Source organism: Diceros bicornis, unplaced genomic scaffold (assembly GCF_020826845.1).
Source record: "Diceros bicornis minor isolate mBicDic1 unplaced genomic scaffold, mDicBic1.mat.cur scaffold_54_ctg1, whole genome shotgun sequence".
Classification (NCBI taxonomy): domain Eukaryota; kingdom Metazoa; phylum Chordata; class Mammalia; order Perissodactyla; family Rhinocerotidae; genus Diceros; species Diceros bicornis.
The window spans coordinates 2,050,852-2,068,241 of NW_026691418.1; the positions used below are offsets into that span (position 1 = coordinate 2,050,852).

Sequence of the window (17,390 nt, forward strand, 5' to 3'; positions counted from 1 at the left end):
TCTTAAGCAGTGCTTCTCTGAGAATTCACACTCAGAAGATTAAAATGATTAATAATATAAATATATTATTATACATTGCATACATTATACACTGTACATTATAATTATAAATTAATGTATAATTATTATACATTAATATATTATTGTTACATAATACATTATTATAATATCATTATAATGGTTAGTAATCATTATCATTATTGACTATTTAATTTCTCCTAAGCAACATGACTGGCAAGTTCTGTGTGTATTATCTCAGTTACAGTCACAATATTTATGGTTTTATTCCCATTTTAAGTTAAAGATGTGGAGGCTCAGAAATATTAAATAACTTGACAAAGAAGGAAAACAATTACTACAAACCTAAATTAAACACCTATTCAAACTATGTGTCAAAGAAAAAAAGACGTTTTCTGACTTACAAACAGACTCAAAGTTGACCTCCCACAGGTCGGCAGTGAAAGAACAGGTAAAGAATGTACATCAGGAAGAAGAAATGTGAACCCAAGAAAACATAACAGGAGTCATGAGGAAAGGAAATTTAGTATTAATTTAATACTAATTTAATACTAATTTAATACTAATTTAGTATTAGTTTTAAAACAAGACATTAAAAACACATTCGAACCAAAATTCCAGATGATTACCACATGGAAGAATACAGGAGAGAAGATTTAGGTAAAAAATAACTCATTTTTTAGGGAAGATATAAATACTAAGATACTCTATTATTGTTTAACACATTGCTCTGAGAAACTGATAACTCTGAGGGACAAAAGTAAGTAACGATAAAGAGGATTTGAAGAGTGCAACATACTCGATCAGACAAATAGACAAATCCCAACACACTGGCTTATTGTGAGACTTGTGATGCTGAAAACAGTCGTTCTCCTGACAGCAAGATACCGCAATGGCATATCAATTTTCATGAATCAAATTTCCAACGTATATAAATCTAAAAAAATGGAAAATCCAGTATTTTATTGTATGCAACTAGTGATTCAACATGCAACAAATACCAGAAAAATAGAGACCCAGAAGTAGGTACCTTTTTTGAGAAGACAGATATAACAACTCTTTAGTGTAATGTTATGTTGGAATCTATTGCAATATTACACAAAAAGGACAATCCATTTGGACTAGGTATGTTTTCTCTGTGACTGTGAGGGCAAAACTCTAAAGAATTCCCTGACTGTGATAACTCTCTGTTGCTCTTAAAATACAAATACATAACACTCAGGAAAGGAAAGGAAGGAAAGATCTCCTTTCTCTCCTCACCTGAAACTCAATCTCCCACCTCAGAAGGATCACTGTCCGTATCTTCTCTGTCTTGCAAAGGAATCAATGAAAAGAAAAGTATTGCTATATATTAAAGTTTCAAGAGCTCAAAGCAAGAAAACCTAATGACCCCTGCAGAGGCATTGATGTAGTGTGAGCCCCATGTCATCTGCACCCTCTTGTCTTTTATCATCACGTTTGTCGGGACGTCCTTCTTGGCCCCTCACTCTCCCTGCCTCGCTAGCGAGTCTGTCTGCATCAGTGTTACCGCCAGTCTCTCTCTTGCCGTCTTCACTTTCTCTTCCTGTTTCCTGATATCTTCCTGAGTCACCAGAAGTTGTTTGCAAAGGAGCTGTGGGATGTACAGACCAGCTCCTGGGATGATCTCTGCTGAATCTGAAGACCAGGCAGGGGTGGGCATGGGACTGTAGTTCAGACCACCTGTGAGCACACCTGGCAGGAATGCACCTATGCAACTAGGTGCAAGATTCAGCAGGGCTTTGGCAAGGTCCAAAGGACTTAAGGGTTCTTCTGCAGTCTGCAGGCCTGGAGACCTTGCAGTCTCTTCTGCCAGCAGAGTTGCTGGGCCTGCTCCAAGGTTTCCTCCCATGGATGGCAACGGACATCTTTTCCAGAATAGGATGTGCTTCTAGTAACTGGCCTCTTGAATATGTAACTGGACATCCTGAAAGGGAAGGAGATGCTCAAACCAGGCTTGGGTTGGATTGGTGTTCACAATCATGTCGCTTCTTCTGTGATGATTTGACCATCATACTTCTTTTCCTCTTACCCTATAAAAATAAATTGGGAATGTGGATCAGAGTGATAAATGAAGCCTGCCTTCCCAGGACAATTTTGTCAGATGCCTTGTACTTCTACCCTCCCTCTCTCCCTGTGGGGATTAATCTGACCTGTGTCCTGGGACATCATCAAAGAGATTTGGGTCAAGAACAGAAAGCTCGACGTCAAAACTCTGGACTACAGCAGGTCATTTCTTCTCCCCCATGTTGTTAGACACTTATCAGTATGACTTTATTCTCTTTTTGTCCTTGTCACTCTCAACAACAAAATCCCTGGTGCTCCCTGTCAGGACCCACGTTCCCCAGTCTTTTTCTAAATCTCAAATCATAGTATTCTTCTGTACTATATGACTATTCATTTGATTAACCCATTGACCAGTTGGTGTTCATAGCTGCATTAGAGCTTAAATCAGTAGTGAAATTATCATCCACCCCACTCCTAGTGACTCTTATTTGACAACTGTGAACATTAAATCTCAGTACAGAGAATCTATGTCTGAAAAAACTCAACTTACAAATGGAGAATGTGCTGTAAGTGGGAAGTACACACTGGAATTATGGAACCCAGGAAAAAAATGTAAACTCTCTCATTATTAAGTTTTGTATAGACTGCACCCACATTGATGATATCTTGGTTATAGTGTGTTAAAATATACTATTAAAATTAGTTTCACTTGTTTGCTTTCATTTTTTAAAATGTGGCTACTAAGAAAATAATTAAATTCTATAATATAGAGTGCTTAATGCTACTATTGGACAGTGCCGATGAAGCCAACAGTGAAAATAAATACTAGAGAAAGTGGTTAGGGAAATTTTTTTCCCTAGAAAAGGCGTCTACACTGGCCCACACTGCAAGATGCTGCAAAAACAGTCATACACACACACACACACACACACACACACACACACACACTGACAGAATTAAACTAACCTCTTCCTAGAGTCACCACTTCTCACATGGCATGAGGTTGCACTCCTACTTAGTCCTAAGTGGACTAATCTCAAGAAAGAAGGTAGAAGTCAAGGTAATTTACCAGTTAGGAAGATCTAAAACCAGAGACTAAAGCTCAAGATATGTGGTGAATTTCCTGTCCTGGTTTCTGTTATTAATTCAATATGTTAGGGAGACTTTTCCAAGAAGGGTTGTTTTAAAACTCACTTTTTCTTTACTATGTAAAAATAGACAGGCTATGTAAAGTATAATTACTCTAGCCAATCAATGAATAGGAGATGATAGAACACTGCTGGATTAGAGAGTCAGGGAACAGCTGACATTGGGTTAATTTGGCCTTAATTAGGCTGATTCTGATTTCATGACCATCATATTGATTGTATTATGCTAGAACCTACGAAACTTCCCAGCCTCCCTACTATGTAACCACCAAGGCCCACCAACCAGACCAGTCCTTGCTGACACATCCCCTGCCTCCATCTCTTCTGACAACACCTGGAGGAATTTCCCCATATCCCACTCTGTCCCTGCGCTCTTCTACCTGCTCCAGGGCCAGGGAATCATTTTCTCCAAGGCTCAGCCTCTGTGTGTGCCCAGCTCTGAGGATGGCACTTCTCCCTCCAGTGAATACAAGGATCAGAGCGCAGACCCTGTGAGCTGCAGCAATTGGACAAAGACTGGGGTTTGCTGACAGAAAAGAACCTTTAGTGGGCACGGTTACCAGGGTCCAAGAAGCCCCAGTGATTCCTCCAGGGAATGTGATGCAGGACAGAGCAGGAATGTCTGCCTGTGGTTCGGCTTGGGAATGCTTGTAGTGTGACATAGGTGACATTGGTAATGAATTCGTCAATGTTGTTCACTTATTTATTCATCGTATGTCATGGAGTGCATTTTACATACATCCAGGCAACAGTCTCACACTCTGGGGCTCACAGGCAGTGTCAGAAGAATTTCTAGTATATAGGCACAGCACTGGCAATACACTAGGTGTTCCAAAGATTTTTCAAACATTAACTCCTTTAATACTCTCCATAAACCTACAAAGTAAGTATGCTGATCATTATTGCCAATTGAGTGATGAATAATCTGAGGCACCAATCAGGTAAATAACTCAGTCAATACAAATATCTAGTAAGGGATTGAGCTGGAATTTGGACATGAGGTGTTAGCTCCATACCCTGTGCTCTTAACCACGACATTTACTCTCTAAAGACTTCACATCATGAAAAAATTTGAACAGTTATTCATTTTCTTGGTAAATTGATTAGCCACACTATTTTATCTGTGTCTGAAAAATAGAATACCTGCTTAGAAACTACTGCACATACACACTCAAATTACATCTACCAATGTCCCCAGTCCCTGAAAATTAATACAGAGAACATTTCAGAATGTTTCTTGCCCAGGTTGGGAGGACTCTGAGGAAATCTCAGTGTTACTGTAAGAAGCTGAGGACAGGCTGGGACTGGATCTCAGGGGAAATGTGTCCTCAGGAGTCACCATTGAGTGACAACATTGATGGGAGGGTCTCAGCAGTGACTGAATTCAGGATCTGGTTGTGTTTTAACCTGGTGCTTATCTTCTGGCTGTGGGTTTATGGTGATGCAGCACAGGGAGAGGGGATGGTTCACTGTGTTGTTGGGGAAACCAGACCCATGAAAGAGAGGGAATGACGGTTTCCTTAAACAATGGACTCGTGGTGGGAAAAATTCGGCCTGGAAGAGACAGTCGTATGCCTGCTATAATCAGAAGGAGTTGCCTCTGCATCAGCCAAAGCAGATAGCCCTTCCTCATGCACTCATTTTATCTCAATGGGAGGAAGGAGGAGGAAATCATGTAATGCTCTTCTGGATGTAAGATCTGTGATGGTAGAGACTGTGCTAGGAGGTTCTGAAAGGCCTCTCTGAGGCATTTCAGACATTTGCTGTGACCAGAATGACAAGTGTAAGCACCCCTGCGTATGTCTGGGAAGAGTTAGTGTGTCAAGGAGAAGACTCCCTGATGCAGAGACTCACATGAAGCAGAGAGTTTGACTAGGGAAGGTCAGAAATGTGGCCAGTGTGGCTGGAGGGAGCCTGAGAAGAGAGAGTGAGGGGAGAGAGGAGGGTGATCAGGCTGGATCCTGGGACCTGGTAGACTGTTACTTTCTGTTCCTCTGTCACAACATTACTCCAAAACCTACCACCTATACAGTACAAATATATAACATCTCATAATTTCTGTGAGCCAAGCATGTGGCATGGCTTAGGTGGGTGCCTCTGCCTCAAAGTCTCTGTGAAGCAGGGTTGTGGTAACAAAAGGGCTCAAATGGGGGAGGATTCCCACGCAAGATCACTCACATGGGTTTTGTCAGGATCCATTTGGACTGAGAGTCTGAGCTCCTGTCTGTCTGTTGGCTGGACACTCTCTCAGTTCTCTCCTATGGAGCTTCTACATAGTGCAACTGAAAACATCAGCACTTGCATTCCCAGTTCTGCTGATTTGATAGAGAGCGAGAGTGAGAGTAAGAGTCAGAGAGAGCAAGAGAGAGAGAGAGAGAGAGAAATGGAAACAGAAGGAGGGAGGTAAGTAGGGAACCCAAGTAATCAAGTAAGCAGGAAGTGACAGATGTTTTGTAATTAAAACTTGGAAGTGACACCCCATCACCTTGGTTGTTCAGAAGCCAGATACTGACCACTTAGTGATGACAAAAGGCTGTACACTTCAGGAGGCAGGGAGCATTGGGACAATTGTGGAGGCTGCCCACCACATAGGCCAACATGAGCCTCTTGGGACTGATTCTGAGTAAAACGGGGACAGTGGAAGGATTAATGCCAGTGGATCACAATATCTGAATTTCCTCTAATTTCAACTCCTTCAGGATGCATACCTGAAAATGAGGCCCAGAGGGGCAGTCACTTTCCCAAGATCACACATCTGGAACCCAGAGAAGTTCTGACTGGTATTCTATGTGATGTCCTACTCCTTCTTGTACTTCCTCCATCTCTAAGTGTGTACATTAGACACTTGTGACACCAGCCCACAGGTGTTGTACGTATTATCACATGTACCCTGACAAGGTCCCTAGGAAGCTGTTTTTAGCCCAATCCTCATTGTGCAGCTTGGGAGACTGGGGAGATCTTGAGAGGCACAGCAGCTTTTCCAGGACACAGAACTGGTAGGAGAAAAGAGGTCTGACTTCAGCTCTGTCTCCTCAAAGCTGGGCCCCTGGATCCACTTCCAAGGAGCTGTGGGGAGGGTGGTGATGGGTATTTGTGTACAGTGATGGAGATGACACGAGCAAGGAGGGAGAACAGCCAACAGCCTAGAGGGGCTTTGGGTGGGTCTGATTGAATGAAGGAGCCAAGTATTGGAACCTTGAAGAAATGACCTCACTTCCTTGGTGACAGCCCCCAACAGAACTTAGAACTCTGGTTACCAGGCACCCACATTGTAATCATAGCCTCCTGTCCAGTCATTTGAGTGGAGACACTCTACACAGCAGGATGTTCTCATGTTGTCCCGTGACTTTCCGAGGCTCTGGCCCCCGGAAAGCCCAGAATGAGAGCATGTTAAGTCACTTTAAACATTGGCTCAACCCTCACCTCAAATGTGTGTGGCCTTTTGGCAGGAGGAACCATCAGGTATCAGTGTGGGCCAGGGCGGGCCACTCTAGGTCAGGCCAGAACTGTGATCCCAGAAGGACAGCCCCACACCCCTTGACACTCATTGTCTGTGTGTGTGGGGGTGGGGGGAGGTGGAGTTAGGGAAGCTGGGGATGAGGAGGACCCAGCCTGGGCAGGAGCAGGAAGTTAGATGGTGGGAGTCGAGCAGTGTGTCATGTTCATACTCAAGATCTTGGTTGCAGGAGAGGAAGGTGAGTGGTGGGGACCAAACTCCTCTATCTGCATGTGAATCCCGGGACCTCAAAGTGTCCTCGCATTCCTTCCCTGGTGGAGTCTATGCAGATTCCCCTCTGTGCCTGATCTGTGGGGGTGTTTCCCCCTGTGGCAAACTCCAGGCAGGCCCCTGATCCCTCCTGGCCTGACTGCTGGGCACTGTCACTGCAGAGCTGCACCCAAGAAATGGTCAAGGAGCTGGTGGATGGTTTCCAGTTCAGCCTCTCCCTGGAGAGAACACAAGTGCACCAGTCCATCAATGACCAGGGCTGCTCTGAGGTGAGTGTGGGTGCAGAGGGGTCTTCTCAGGCAGGACTCTGAGATGACCAAGGCAGTACTAGAATGCAGACTCAAATCTGAGAACACCCTGGACTCCCCACCTCCAGAATTTTCTCACTAGAGTACCCCACAGTCCCACTCTCAAAGGAATCTGGACCTCCACTCCTCCCTACCAGCTACACAAGAGGGTAGAAAGTCACCTCTGTCCTCCTGGTGGTTCACTGAGATATCACTGACTGTATGTCCCTCCTCCTCTCTCCCAGTGTAAGGATGAGTTCACTGTGAATTTAAATGAGGCCTGCATCATGCGTGCCCTCCAGGCAGGCATGATGGAGAATCTGACAAAGTCCATGGCACCAGCTTTCCTGAGTAGGAACACGTTCAGCTTCACCAACTTCATGGTCAACTACTCGGCCTTAGACACATCCTACCGGGTCCTGGACCAGCTGTTTACTAGCTGAGTAGCCACTCCCTCCTCAGCACAGTGGTGACTCTGCCCACTGTCAGCTGTTTACCTTGGGAAAATCTCCACATCTCTCTGAGCCTCAGTTTGCTCTTCTGAAAAGTGGGGGGGAGCATAAATTTCATGCTGATCTTGTAGGGACTAATGGGATCAGGAATGGCAGGTGCTTACCTGGTGCCTGTATCTGCGTAGAGGGCTGTGGACGTGCTGTGGTTGTCCATGGTGTTTATTTTTCTTTTCGCCGTGAAAAGTAGTCTGCCTCACTGATCTCTAGGATGTGGCCTTTCTGAGTGTGGAAAAACATATAGAAAGCACCCTGTCAAGGAGTTGAGATTCCATGCAGCTGGTCCTGATCTTTTTCCTTGGGGTAGCCAATTAAGGATCTCTGGGGCACCAGAGAGGCCCTAGGCCCACTCAAGTGTCTGGGATGGTCTGGCTGGACTTCATTCATTCACGTGTGTATATTAAGCACCTACTACATGCAGGACTTTTGGAGACACTTAGTAAAGTCAGTGAATGAAGGAGACACAATCGCTGTGCCTCAATTGTCGTCTGAGAGTCAGACAGTGACATTAGACATCTTTTGCAGGTCCTGTCTTCCATGGTACATCCCAAGTGATGCCCTGATAGCCTCCTTTATAGCTGGAGGCATCTTCCCTTATTCCAGCCAGGAGGGCAGAGCACAGGCCCATCTAAAAAAGTGAGTGGTCTTTGGGTCCAGAAGAAGGGCTTCCCGTCTCTACTGAACAATGTGTGGAGGGAGAGATGGGGGCTGTGGCTGGGGCGGGCCTGTCAGAACATTGCGTCTCACACATCTTTTGATTCCCAAGGGAAGGCTGAGGTCTGGTGGCTTCCACTCCAGGAAGACAGGAGTCAAAGTGCTATGGATGGGTGCCAGGACCCCTGGGAAGCAGAGGGGTGGCTAGGCTGAGTTGTCTCCAAGAGACCCATTCCCATCACAGACCCATCTTAATCTGTCTCTTCTTCTCCATATCCACCTCTTCTGACCACCACCTCCAGGCCCAAGACAGGAGGTCTGTGAGCAACCCGCTCAAAAACCGGCCTCTGCTCAATCCAGTTGCACAAGTACGTGGAGGGTTGGGCTGGGCTGTGTCCCGGCCCTTCAGGAGAAGAGTGTCAGCAGGAAGAGTCACGACAGGCTCTGTGTTCAACGTGCTGGATGAGCGGCGGCTCATTCCCAGGATGGGAAGGGGCAGGCATCGGTGCCTTTCATGAGAAGCGTGGAGGGAAAGGCCAGGCCTCTGACTCTGTTGCCAAATTGCCTCCCCCAGTGCCATCTCTTCTCTGGTGGGAACCTGCCTGGAACCAGGGCAGGATTTCTGAGAACGCCTGCACTTTCCCTGCTTCAGGATGAAGCTGACATCTCTGCATCTCAGCTTTCCTGGCTCGGAGCTGGGGGGCCACGCCTACTTTTCTCCAGGTCCAGCTGGAGTATCCAAGACCCATTGAGGCAGATCTGGAAGGTGAGCAGACTGCAGTCTGGGAAGATGATTTGCAGGGTCTTCAAAGTCTAGTTTCCCTTAAAGGCAGTGGGGTCTTTCCTGGCTGTGACAGGGACCAGGGAAGTCAGCTACTTGAGTGACACTGTTTATTTCTCCTGCTGCAGTACCATCTCCAGAGCTCCCTCCAGCTCCAGAGCCAGAGCAAGGACCAGCTCCATGGCTAGATCCAGCTCAAGCTCTAGTTCCACCACCTGTGCCAGAGCTGGAGCCAGTGTCACCTCCATCAGTCCCTCCAGGGCCAGAGCCACCACCAACATCAGCTCCAGCCCCAGTGCCAGCTCCTGAGCTGGAGCCAGCTGGACCATTGGCTCCAGGAAGAATCCTCACTCCACCTGGAGAGATAACAGCAGAGCCAGATCCAGCCCCAGAGCCCACCTGCCCCTGGGATGTGACCAGCAAGAACCTGCTGAGGGAGGAGAAGCCTGACTTCTTGGAGTCCCCTCTACGGCTCGTGGCAGAGCAGTTGACACTGATGGATGTGGTGAGCAGCGGGGCTCTCATGGCAGGTGGGGTAGGCCTTTGCTGTGCCATGAGCTGTCCCACACCTGACATTTTCTGATCCAGAATCCCATGATCTCGGTCCAGCTTCCCTGCTTACCCTCATGTGACCTGAGCAGACTTCTTAACTCCCAAGTTTTTGCTGTCCTCATGTGGACAGTAGAGCTGGACACTGAGAGCAGCTGCCTTGCAGAGTGGCTGTGCAGATGGACGAGGTGAAGCAGAGAGGACGTTGGGCAGAGTCTGCGGTTTGGTGGGGGAGGGGAGCACACTGAAGTGCTGTCTCGTCCTGGGTAGTTCACTCATTTGCCCAGGAGGCCTCAACAGCCTCAGCACTAATTAGGCACCTCATGTGTACATGACTACAAGGCAGACAAACAAAGCCTGTGGTTGTTGCTGCCTCGGGGAAATGTGCACCTGAAAGAGGAGACAGACCCTAGGATGGTCAGAATGGGTGGGAGATACCCCTAGAGCCGGTGAAGCAGGAGCCGAGTTCTGGTGCTTGGAGGAAGTGAGACTGGGCAACGAGCAAATGCCACTTCCCTGCACCACAGTATCGTGTCCTGGGTCATCCTGTGCTGGGTTCCCTCAGGGGACACAGGCAACACCCAGGGACTCCCACTAGTCTCAGGCCGCATTATCAGCTTCCTGAGCTCCAGCTCTGACCTCTGACCCGGCCTGGGACTGGGGGATGTGGACACTGAGCTGGACTGTGGCAGGGCTGGGTGACACTCCCTGTCCTGCCCAGGATCTCTTCAAGAAAGTGATGCCCCACGACTTCCTGGACTCCATCTGGTCCCAGTGTGACAACAGGGGTAATGAGCACCTGTCACACAACATCTCACAACAACGACCAACTTTAATAGAATGGTCAAATGTGTCGTCATCACCTGCATTGGGGACCCGAGCATGACGGTCCAGGACAGGGCCAGGGTGGTGGAGCTCTGAATCCACATGGCCAGGGTAAGATGTGGGAGCCCCTGAGAGCCCCTCTCTGGAGTCAGGGGAACTGCATTTTCTCCTTTCTCAGCTCTCATGTTTGAAGTCTGTGGTCTGAGCCTTTGCACAATCCTTAGGCCCCTCCTGCCAGTGACTCGATGACCTGACTCCTGGTCCCAGTGGTGGGAAGCTCACCCCTTCCTGGGCTCCTTCCTTGCCTTGAGCTAAAATCCTCCTCCTGGAAGTATTCCTCATCAGGTTCCAGCTGTGCCTTTCCCGGGTTCCCTGAGCAGCTGTCTCATCCAGGACAGGAGATGTCAATGAGGCGACAGAAGCCAGAGGAAGCAGGGCTCCAGCTCCCCCTCACAGCTCATTCTCTTCCCTTCCCCAGGAATGCCAAGGCCTGAGGAACCTTTCCTCACTCCATGCGATCCTCTGGGCTCTGCAGGTCCCCTCCATTCAGCGTTTAAAAGAGACATGGAGATGGGTGTCCAGGTGGGTAGGCCTCTCTCTATGCTAGCACCACCTGGGTGGACCAGACGCCACACAGGGCTGGCATTGCCCTTCAGTCAGTTGGGCCCTCCTGGAAGACAGCAAACCCTGGTGATAGGGTCTGACCTGGTTGGCAGGCTTGGAGTCTTTCTGAAAACTTAGGCCAGTGGTTCTGTTTCAGGAATCAGTTTTCCTAAGTGACAGATCCTGGCTTGAGCCAAATTGAAGATTTTCAAGTGTTTTCAGCAACAGAACTCTCTGTGCACATGAAATTAAGACTGTTTAAAACACATCTGCTGAGAAGATAAGAGAACGGAGGCCCCAGGTAACAATAGGAGAGACCCCTCCCCAGTCCCAGACACCTCAGGGCTCAGAGGACACAGTGAAAACGCTCATCCAGGCTGTCTGGATCTTCTGGGTTTTCAAACAAAAGGGATTTACCCTCAAACCACTCCATAGTGTTTCTTTCCTTTTTTCCCTCCTCAGGAAGAACTGGACAAAACTAAAAAAGTTGATGAAAACAAGCCAGCGGGAGAGCAGGAAGCTGCTCAAGGAGGTGAGTGGAGGCTGGAGATCTGGAAGGAGGGGAGGTGAGGTGGGGAGGGACCAGGCAGGATGTGCTTTGGGAAGTTTTTCACTTAAAGTTCCATGAGAAATAACAGTCTGTCTTGTCCAGCTTGACAGGAAACGGAGGGTGTGAGCTGCTTGGGCTGGTGAGGACTGTTTCGGGCAGGAGGCCTTGGTCACGGGATACAGTGGTGTCACCTGGACTGTTCCAGGAGGTGAGGAGCTGGCAGAATGAGCAGGTCTCTGGCTTCCATGCGGACCCATCACCTGGCCCTCTTCCTCCAGGCTTGTGGGTGGATGGAGTGGGTGGGGGTTCCTTTCTTCCTAAAGCAGCCCAGCCTGTCCTCAGGAAGCCAGTCCCTTGCTGCTCCTTCTGTCTTCACTGCACCTCACAGCGGAGGACACTCTGCCTGGCCCAGGGATGGGCATTGTGAGGTCACACAGGCCTTGTGGACACAGGGGCTGCCCAGCCTTGGGCCAAATGGTGGATCTGGGACAGAATTGTGTGCTCTCTGGGAGTGTGCGATCTAACCCTATAGTGGTCACTGCTGACAAACCAGTGAGTCTCGCCCGGTGCCTTGGTGACAAAGATACGCCCCAGATTGCAATGAGAATTATCGGGGAACCTACAGATTCTTAATGGACCTTCCTGACAGGACATTAGAAGTTTCCATGTAAAAAAGGATTCAAATGTCACCATTACACAGCGCCATGGTCAGCCCCTACACTGTCACTCAGATGTGGCACAAGGGGGTCCCCTTCCTGAGTGAATAAAGGAGGAGTTCTGTGCAGGGTTCATCCTGAGGGGATCCTAGGGAGCTGAGGCCTTTGGCATGGCCTCAGGTCCAGCCTGGTGTCAGAGAATCCCAGGGGGCTGGAAAACACAGAATCCACTTGGATAGGACCCCGAGACACCTTGTGCCTCCCGATACATGGCTCAGGCTAACTGAGGGCCTCAACACACCCCGAGAGTCCAGAGGACAGGACCTTGGTCAGAGGTGTGTGTGGAGGAGGAGTGAAGACCGGGGGCCAGGCCCTTTGGCTGGGAGGGGGCGTGGTCTCCTCTGTGGGCCCCTGAGCAAGTCACTGCCCCTCTGTGGGCCTCGGTCTCCTCATCTGGGAAATGGAGGGAGATGATCTGTGTTGCAGACCTCACAGGGGTGATGAGGTACAAGGGGGAGAGGAATGTGCAGGAGCTTTGTGCTCCTCCTCCTCGACGGGGGAGGGGAGAGTACTGGTGACAGTCAGATGACACTGAGTCCTCAGGGAACCCTGGGAGGCATGGGAGACTTCCTCACACTTTCCTGATGATGAGAGAGGCTTAGGGGCCTGGGCAGGCCTGAGGGCACAGAGGAGGGAGTGTTGGAGATGGGAGTGATCTAGAATCAGAGTACTCTGGAATGGGAACAGCCATAGACACCAGATGTCCGGGGTCTAGGATCAGGCGCCTGGGAGACACGGGGAAGGGAACATGGCCTCGCTGAGCCTGTCCTTGACCCTGCAGGAGGTGACCTCTGTGTGGGCCACGCTAGAGATGGATCCCCAGGGAGCCCAGGAGAGACCGCAGCAGCAGGTGAGGAGGCCTGAGGGAGAGGGTGTCAGAGGAGGGGGTTTCTCTCCTCACGGCTTGAGGCCTCCCTAAGAGAGGGCTCCCTCCTCCTCCAGCCAAGATCCTGGAACACCAGAGCCTCAAATGCCTGCCCTGGAAGTGACCAGGAGGAGGCCTGGGAAGGCTGGGCCCAGGATGAATTAGAGAGGGGAGGGGCAGGGAGCACATACCCTGGGATTTTCCAAAAGTAGCCCATAGGAGGTGACTGCAGAAGTTGTGTAGTCCTGGAGGGGGTAACTGAGGGGAGGCCGTTGAGGGTCCTAGGCTGCTCTCTGTGGGAGTCTGTTGTGGGCAGGAGGCTGGGGTGAAGGGATTTGGGGGAGGGTCCGTGGGGGCACCTGAGAGGTGAGACTCATCTCACCACTCCCACCCTGATTTCACAGGGTGTCGTCCCCTTCCTGGGCACGTTCCTCTATCACCTGAAGCTGCTGGACATTGGGATGGAGGATGATCTGGAAGTGAGTGAGCCTGGAGGTGGAGCCAGGGAGCAGGATCCTGAGGTTTGGGAGGCGAGAGCCCTGCACGGGGCCCTGAGCTCTCAGTACCTGTTAAACCTTCTCTCATGAGAGCCCCATGGCCACCCCTCGGAGCTGGGGAGTCAGGCCCATCTTAGCAATGCATGAATAGACGCTGTGCGTAAGCCCCCCACTAGGTTCCTTGGGCTGGTGAAGCTCAGAGCTGCCTGCCTGCAGAGCTGCAGGAGGCTGTGTCTGAGCTGCACTCAGCCTCCTCATCAGGCCCTGCCCCTGGGGGAGTGCCACCAGCCCCTGCAAGTGAGGAAGCACTTCTGTGGTCCAGCTGTCCCTTCCTCCCTGAGGCCTCAGTCTCCCCATCTGTCATCAGATAGGGTGTGCTACATAAGGTCTCTGGCCTCAGCTCCCCTGTCCCTCCTGCTGTGGAGCCCAGATCCTGGCCCAGTGTCAAGTTCTCTTTGTGGAAGGTCTGCCCTCTGCTGGGCCCTGATGTTCCTGCAGCCTGAGAAGGGGTGGGATGGGGGTTGGTTCTGGGCTTAGGGGGCTGTTTCTGATGGACATTGGCTGTCTCCCTTCCAGGGAAATCGGTCCAACTTCCAGAAATGATGTGAGGTGAGCAGCAGTGGGGAGGGTTGGGAAGTGGAAATCACAGACCTCCCCTAGCAAGACATTCTCTGGCCTCATCCCTTGGGTCAGATCCACAAAGTTGGGTATCCCATCAAGTTGGTGGGTGCGGGGGGGCCTGGCATCAAGGACACCTTCCTGGATGAGGAACTAATTCAAGCCAACTGTGAGGACAGGCAAGTCCTGAATGGAGTGGGAAGGAAGGAGGGTTCCCGAGTGAGCACAGACCCCAGACCAGATCCTCACTCTGCACAAGTCACTGGCAGGGTTCCCCACCCAAGCCTTGTCTGCATCCTGTCCTTCCTCCCAGAAATTCAAAGTCATCAGTAGGATCCAGCTGGTCCAGCAGGCTGCAAATGCGTATGACCTGGAGGCCGAAGAGCGATTTGGGGCCTGGTTCCAGGCCATGGAGCCCATCAGTGTCCATGAGAGGTGAGGGGGACAGGAGGTGGGTGAGGGCAGGGCAGACTCTCTCTGATGGCCAGCTCCAGAGTCTGTGGCCTGGCTCACTAATCAGCCTCAGATGTCGTAGCGTGGTGACCCATGGGCCACTGGGACTCAGCTGCTGGTAGGCTCTGGGAGGGGCACCTGAGGTGTGGCTCCTGGAAGCTCACAGGTCCACTCTGTCCTGTAGCTACTGGGTCTCCTGCCAGCTGGAGCCCGCACCCCAGAAGGTGAACAAAATGCGGCTCTTCAAGAGAAAGAGGAACCGGACATCCTCCAGTTTAGGGCCGAGTGAGTGTTGGGACCAGCAGCGACTGAATCCAGGGGCTCAGTACAGCTTCAGGCTAAGCATGGGTCTGGATCCCAGCTCCACTGCTGACCAGGCCAGGGACTGGCCGCTCCCCTCTTCTCTCTGGGATTCAGTTGCATCCTCTGAAATGGGTGATGCTAAATGATGCCTCCTGCATCAGGGACAAACGGGGTGCTGTTGATGGACTCAGCACACGGCACAGGGTTTGGATCAGAGTGCAGGGGGGGGAGGGAGTTGTGCCATGAATCTCAGGGAGGTACCCCAAAATAGTCTGTTTCTTCTCTTCAGCCGCCATGCATTTGGCAATCAGCCGTCACACTCTGGAGACCACAAGTGCAGCTCCTCCTGACCAGCAGGGACACTGGAGCCCTCGGGGTGTACCTGGCCAGATCTTCCCACTCTGAGTGAACGAGGACATCCTGAGACTTTCCCTGGTTTCCCCTAAAGCCCCAGAGGGAGGGCACCATCCCCTCCAACTCCTTGACATCTGCACCCCAGCGACTGTTAACCGATTGGGGAGGAGTGATATTATTTCTTTACTAGTAAATGGTAGATTTGACTCTTACGTTATATCCTGTTTCTGTCACAGCCTGGGTGTTGTGGTGTGCTTCTTTCACTTCTTATGCTCATGTAAATGAGACACAGAATCTCACTTTCCTCCTTGAATTAAGAACTTGTGTATGGTCACAGCTTATTGTATGTGGCAGAAGGGAGGAGGGCCAGACTCCTCCCTGGCTACTGAATGAAACCCTCTAGTCCCCCTTCCTCAGAGGACAGGTACATTTCTGTGTGGTTCACCTGGGCCAGGAGCAGAGACAGCCCCTCAGATCTCCCTGGATGTAGAGGTTGGAGGGACTTTCCCAGGCAGAGCAATAACCACTGAAATGTGGGTGTATTTCAATTAGCACCTACCAGGACCATGTCCTTCCCCAGGACAATGGCTGTCTTTCTACAGCTTTTCAGGAAGAAGGAATTTTTTTTCTTCTCTTGTTGAGGTTTCTTTGATCAGATATTGGAGCTTGCCATTTTCTAACCAGTCTCTGGATTTGCATCAACACTAATTTAGAAAAAAAATGTAAAAAGATAAAAGTTTGTCTGTGTAACGGACAAGGACAGAGGAAGACCATGTGCAGATGGACTATGGGCCCACAGGACATCCCCATCAGGCCGCCTCTAGGGCTCCCCATTCACCCTTTGCCAAGATTGGAATCCTACTGGAATCCTGGCCCATGCCCTTGGAAGTCATTTTCCTGCTTGTTTCATATCCAGAGGGAAAGATTCATGATGAAGCTTTTAAACCTACAACAGGACTTTGTTCCATAAACCTAACTGCTCCCAGTGAACTAGGATTTCCAACATCCCTGCATTTCCTTGTATGATTATTTTTGGGCAGAAATTCCCTAGATGGCTCCCAGCCTCTCTGTCAGAAATATCATGGCCATTCTTCCCCGGCTGGGCCTGATGGATCAGGGGTAAGCTCTGGTTTTCCAGTAAAATAGACCTTAATCCTGTCCACTGAATGACCCACACCATCCCTCGCTGCCCTGGGTGACATCTCGGAGCACGTGGTTCTGAGGTCCCTGGTCTCAGACAATCACTAGTTTACACACTCGTGTTGTTACTGACTTGTTCCAAAGGGGCTGCTGGTCCTGAGGGCATAGAGCACGTAGCCACTGGGACGGCTGTGTTCTTTTCCCCAGTCTGTGCTGTGGTTATATGGATTTGTGTTACAGGGATGTGAAACTTTCCTGTTGGGAGTTTTGAAAGATGAGGCAGGAGAGGGGCAGGTATAGAAGTTGGTCCAGCAGGGGAATGCCACCAATCTTAGACACAACAGACACAACCTTACCAATTAAAATTCTGAGATGCTCCCCAGGTGGGTGGTTAACAGACACTGCTCAGAGCTCATGCCGAGAACCAACCCGATGACCTGGAGCTAAAGGGTTAGCACTCGGCATTTTGAACATCATGCCCTGGAAACACCCTGTAAGACAAGGGCTATTGTCTTGAATTCCTTGGTACTTCTTCCCCCTCCTTTCTGAAGGCTGCAAGTGTCACCCAGGGAGGCCTTTTCAGTTCAGCCAGAAGCAGAGTAGAAATCCTGGTTCCCACAGCCCAGGTCCTTCCTTTCAGGGCACTGCCATCCAGGAAAGAAATAATTCACACATCGGTGTAGACAACACAAACACACACACTCATAACCCGCCCAAATCCCAAGATGCATGAACTACTAAGAGATTAAAAGTGACTTCAGAAACAGA

The 17,390-nt window shown here is 49.9% G+C and overlaps 2 long non-coding RNA genes across 2 annotated transcripts; both read left to right on the forward strand.

The window, feature by feature from the left end:
* Positions 1-7,117: 7,117 nt before the first annotated feature.
* Positions 7,118-8,779, forward strand: LOC131403046 (uncharacterized). The gene is made up of 3 exons (XR_009219176.1): positions 7,118-7,187; positions 8,240-8,350; positions 8,671-8,779. It is a non-coding gene; the product is annotated as an uncharacterized LOC131403046 (long non-coding RNA).
* Positions 8,780-10,541: 1,762 nt separating this feature from the next.
* On the forward strand, positions 10,542-13,746 carry LOC131403031 (uncharacterized). Its single transcript, XR_009219163.1, has 3 exons — positions 10,542-10,634; positions 11,589-11,692; positions 13,662-13,746. It is a non-coding gene; the product is annotated as an uncharacterized LOC131403031 (long non-coding RNA).
* The last annotated feature ends 3,644 nt before the right edge of the window (positions 13,747-17,390 follow it).